The sequence below is a fragment of the Gavialis gangeticus genome, unplaced genomic scaffold, assembly GCF_001723915.1.
Source record: "Gavialis gangeticus isolate Ggan-Ray unplaced genomic scaffold, GavGan_comp1, whole genome shotgun sequence".
In the NCBI taxonomy this organism is placed as follows: Eukaryota; Metazoa; Chordata; order Crocodylia; family Gavialidae; genus Gavialis; species Gavialis gangeticus.
The window spans coordinates 25,487,812-25,493,608 of record NW_017729031.1 but is presented as its reverse complement, the minus strand read 5'-3'; the positions used below and the strand labels follow the sequence as shown (position 1 = coordinate 25,493,608).

Genomic DNA, 5,797 nt, shown 5'->3' with positions numbered 1-5,797 from the left:
CGTTACACTTGGATTGACCTAATTAGGATTAAGTCGTTCTAAGTCCCAATCTGTATAGACATTTGAGGAGGTTAGATTGGGCAAAAAATAGCCAGCCTGATGTCACTTATTTCCCCTGAGGAGGTGAACTAAGATTGAGCACAGATTAGCCCATTCTACCAAACATCTGGATGTGTTTGGAGCATAGCCCCGGGGCTAAACAAGCCCAGCTGCTCAACCCAGCCTTGGGTCTGCACTTTTTCTACCCCTCCCCACCCTCAGTCTATTTTTAGCCACCCACTACCAGATGGAAACCCACCTGCAGACCTCTCCGTCTTGCATATGGCCAGTCCCCACCTGATCCTGCCACCAAACTCCACCAAGCTAGCCACCTGCCCCTCCTCCCACCCCGACATACTTTGATCACATTCCCAGCATGGTTGCCAACACTGGCAAACTGGACTTGGTCTACAATTTATGCAGCATAAAGGTCAGGTAGATCAGGAACTGCTAATGTGTGCATATACCCTTAGTGTCAGACCCTCGCCATTACTGTCTCCCAAACACATAAAACTCCCTTTCATATAGAATGCCACCTATTAAATTACAAGAACTACTTACTTCTTTTTTTATTTTTAGGATAAGCAGGCACTAGAAATTAATAACTGAAAACAGGGGTAAACTTGGTAGAATATCTGCATGGAAATTATCCTTTGAATTTTCCTTTGGATGAAGTTTGAATTGAAGGGCTTTGATGGAAAAGTCTCAACCATTTGCATTTTACCACTCTTCTGTTCAAATAAGTCAAAATGTCTTAGCAGTAAGGAATGAAGACATTCTCTTACTGAAAGTCTTTTTTGTAATTGTATGTCCTAGATAAAGGAAAATACTGTATTGCCTGTTTGCTGTTGACCCAGAAAAATACAGTGCTAGAGTAGGCTGCAGCAGAAAAATCTATAGTTGATCATTCTTGACTATATCATTGGTCTCATAAAAAACATCACCCCTCAAAATCCTTGCTCCTCTGTAGTGCATACGGGAGTTTGCCAAATTCTGGTATTGGTAAACTAGCATTTAACATGATCACATGGAAAAAGTTATCAGAGTCTAATTCTGCTTCATTTCAACAGTTTTGCCATGAATTTTGTGGAAACAGTTTTTTTTTAAAGAGAAAATCAGGGCTTGCTTAGAGTCTGCTTTTCACAGATTTCTTCAAGTTTTTGCCAAAACACAAAAATCCTAACACCCTCAATCTCGTAGCTAAAAGCTGATAATGTTCATGTTTTGGCTCATCAGTAAAACTCATCTTTTGGAAACTGAAAGCTTTTTGGGCTGAAGATGATTGGTTTTCCCTGACAAAGTACTCCCAACTCCACTCATTTCTCATTAATTTCAATGGGAGTTGAATGAAGCACCTGACAGAAACAGGGCCACGTTCATTAATGGCTCAATTAGGCAATTATTACTTATGTAGGTGTGCCTCTACTTACATGTGTAATCCTACTGAAAATGAACGGACTATTAAAGACAATTGCACTAAAGTAAGTAAGGAATTGCATAGGGACCCTCTCTATTGATGTTCATTTACCAGTCCTTTCTGAGGTTAGCTTCATGTTAAAATACTCTTGTTACTTTTTGCTTTTCATCACAAGTTCAAGAAAACGCTTTGTCCTGCTCTCAGTTTTGCAGCCATTTGCCTCACTGACATCAACATTAAAACGAAAGGGGAAAAATGCTTTAACATTTCAGTATGTAATGTTGGTTATTTATTTAAGAATGCAGCAAGTCAAGAAAGCAGAAAACTTTGAAAAACAAAATAAAAATTGCACATTTAATATATTTACTTGGATTTTACTTCATTATGATTAATTAAGCTCCTACTTAGCTCATGAACTTTGATAGATTTTTTTTTTTATTTGCAAATGGAAGCATTTTTGCCAGGAGGGTTTGTCAAGTCTCATAGTACTAATTATAGTGAAATAAAAATAAGTAAGAAAATGCCTTCCAACAGATTAAATTACCAAACTGCTTGTTAATTATATCTTAAATCTTGGTAGAATACACTGACCAATGAGGCCTTTAGTGCTGCAGGAATTTTAAGGTATTCAAGCATATGCCTAACTAAAGGCACATGATGCTCTTCTGATAATGGAGAGTACATACAACTTCACTAGACTTTTTGAATGAGGTATTTCTGTAGTGTGGAAGCAACTTGCTTGTAAAAGGTACAATGAAAGTTCAAAATTGAAGAGAAAAGCAACTGCAAAGAATGTCCACATTAGTACAGCAATGGAAAGTTTGAAAGATCCACGCGTTTTGGAGGGTGGCAGGGGATGCGTGTCAGTTAGGAAGGAAAAATGACCCTCCACACAACAGAGTTGCAAACAGATGAGAGAGGCAGAAGGCTATGAAAGAGGTAAAAAGCCTCATGAACATAGAGTGTATGTGTATTTTTTAAAGTAAAAGCCTACACTTCTAAGCCGTACTTAGCTTCGGGTGGCCTCTTGAATCTCACGGAACAAAAGGACAATTTGTCCTCAGTTTTCTAATATTTAGAATATTTTCTAAAAAATGGAGAAGCAAAGCTGAATCTACAAATAAAATACAGGCAACACTTTTTCTTGCCACGCACAAGAAAATAAGCTCTTCTGTACATTGATGACCTGAATTACCTTTAAGCACAGTAAAAGCTCATCTCCAATCATATAATTTGATAATGCTGTTATTTTGCTGATGGCATGAATTTTTGACAGGAAAGCTATTACGCTTCTACAAAATGTTCCTTTTAGTATTCTATATGGCTATACCATTTTCTTTATTTCTGTTATATTAAGGCATGCATTTATTTATGCACAGATAGCTATGGGTAAGTCAATCTATCACTATTTATGCTGATCCCTTCTGAATATATAACTCAAGATCCCTTCAAAACCACTTAATATATCACAAGAATGATGACCATAATGTAATAAATATCATGAAATACCTATAATAAATACAAAGACAACTGAAATAAATAGATGACTACAAAATAAACTAAGTCACATAGAATAAGCTAAAATGCAATCTAAACAAAAGTAGCTTTGGTTAAAACTGGACACAGTCATGACAAAACAGCTATGTAAAACAAAATAATCTTCAAACGCATCCCAGAGGGAGTGAATCTGATGGCTAATATCAGACAATGTCAGGCACTAGAACAAAACATAACACATTTACATTTACCAAGGAAACATTTTCCCGCAAAAAGCCTCCCATAATTGGGGTGCATATCTTAAGTGGGGAAGCTGATTTTTCTGCCAAGAATAGAAAAACCCTGCCTTGATTCCTGCTTCACCATTTGGCAGCAGTGGCATTCCTATTCAGGCAGCTGAGAGAGTCTAAGGACTTAATGGCTCCTTGCTCTTCACTCCATGGATATTAACAACCATGTATTTTTTTTAATGTACTTCATGTTGCATTAATCAAGCTAACCGTATTCAGGCAATTTTGCTGTCTGCTATCTCTTCTTGGTCTCTCTTCTCCTAATTCACAGCCCTAGAGACTCTTTAGCTCTTTTCAAAATCACAGATCTCCCCACAGAGATCAGTTTTAAGCAGTAGCTATGGTTTCAGCTTTTCATTGGTCAGCAAAGGGAAGGTGAGTCAGCTGAAGATTAGGCCCTGTCCCTGATCTATGCACCTATAACTTTGGAAACATCTTTTCTTTGTTTTGCCTTCCCCAAAACAAGGTGTGTGTTAGGGCTGTGTGAAACAGCATCATTCCGATTCGACTTCAGTTTCGACACTTTGACAGAACAGTGTTTCGTTTTGAGCTGCATTTTGTTTCGAAAGTACTGTTCTGTTTCATTTTGTCAAAACTGTTTTACTGTTTCCACACTGTTTTGATGTTTTTCCCATAGGTTATTATGGGGAAACATAAAATGCAGCAGGCAGGCAGATTGGGGGCTCTGCCACAACACCGGGAGGGCTGTGGGGCTGTGTCAGACTCCTCTTGGGGGTGCGGGCCCACAAAATGCCTGCCACTTGGCAGACCAGTGCTGGGCACAGCCCATACCCAGCGCCAGAAAGATCAGTGCTGCTGCTGGCCTCAGGCACCAGCACCCAGCAGGCAGACTGGGGGCACGCACCCCTGGGAGGACCCTGGCACAGCACCCACAGCCCTCCTGGGGGTGCCAGCAGGCCCCCCATCTGCCTGCTGGCTGACAGGAGCTGATGCCTGTGGTCAGCAGGCCCAGAGCAGATCAGCTCGGGTGGGGCCTGGGGGGGGGGAGCATCTCTGCACCACTGGATCTGCCCCAGCTGCCACCTGGCTGGCTCCAGTAAGGGATGGGGTGGATCCACTGGTGCAGGGACACTCTGGCAGGTCCCCACATGAGCTGATCTGCCCCATCCCTTACCAGAACCACCTGCTGATGGGGACCCGGGGCAGATCAGCTGGTGCAGGAACCCTCCCCCATCCTGGGATCAGGGCAGTGGGTCCCTGCACAAGCTGATCTGTCCTGGCCCCACTGGCCCCAGGCAGCAGCAGCGCTGATTTTCCCAGAGCTGGGTGTGGGCTGCGCCCAGCACCAATCTGTCATCTGGCAGACAGAGCGGAGGCTTTCGCCCCCGGGAGGACTCCGGCACAGCCCCTGCAGCCCTCCTGGGGGTGTGGGGATCCCCCCCATATGCCTGCCAGATGACAGGAGGCAGGTGCTGCCAGCTGGGCATGGTGCTGAAGCCAGTAAGCCTGGCTTCAAAACTCCAAACATTTTGGAACTTTCAAAATGTTTTGAACTCCCCCGTTTTGTTTTGAAGCGGTTTTGAAGGCTTTTGTTTCATTTTGATTTCATTGTTTCAAGCTCAAAATGCATTGAAACAGCTTCAAAATGAAATGCCGGGTTAAATTTTGCACAGCCCTACCGTGTGTCTTATGTGGGGAAAGTGGCATGCAAGAAAAATATGGTATTACAACTTTCCTATAGAACTGCCCAACCTTGGCCTGATTTTTACATCTAGGCTCCAAAAGACAAAAACAGTTGCAAAATGGATTTTTTTTTTAAAGTGTCCAGGTACCTCACTCTCACTGAAAGGATGATTTGTAAGCATTTTTTCTAGCCCCCTTAGGCACCTACCTACCTCAATACCTTTTAATACATGGCCTGTGTTACTGGGATAGAAATGATCAAGCTGGGCTATCTGAGCAGAGATGTAGGATTCCCAAGGACAGACACTCAGCTCTTATAACTGTCACTGTTTCTTTTAATCTCATGAAGCTATGACAGTTTCCCCAGCTGAAGGGTCTGTAGTCAAATGTTTCAATTCTACTGATATAAAATGTTGGAAAAGATATGACCAAGGAACAGAATTTCAGAGAAGATGAGACTCCAGGAACTGGATCTGTTCAATCTGAGTAAGAGAAGACAGAAGTGACTTGATAGCTGCCTACAAATATGTCAGGGATGAACACCAAGATCAACGGGAGCAACTCTTCAGGAAGGCACCCCTTGGGAGGATGAGGACCAATGGGCACAAGCTAACTGAGGAAAAATTTAGGCTGGATATAAGGAAAAAGTTATTTTCTGTAAGGGTTACTAGAATCTGGAACACACTCCCAGTAGAGGTGGTGCAGTCACCCTCCTTGGAGGTGTTCAAGAGAAGGCTGGACAAGCACCTCATTGAGCTTGTTTGAGTCCAATAACCTCCTGACCACAGCAGGAAACCGGACTTAATGATCTTATATGTCCCTTCTGGTCCTTTGATTTTATGATTCTGATACCAATCAGAGATCTGAACTCCTTTGATCTATACTGTACAGCCCCACTCCTTGAGAAAGC

At 42.2% G+C, this 5,797-nt stretch overlaps 1 protein-coding gene across 1 annotated transcript in view; it reads right to left on the bottom strand.

Moving 5' to 3' along the window:
* DPP10 (dipeptidyl peptidase like 10) overlaps positions 1–5,797 on the bottom strand; it is a 531,248-nt gene that overhangs the window by 146,618 nt on the left and 378,833 nt on the right. The window lies entirely within an intron of this gene.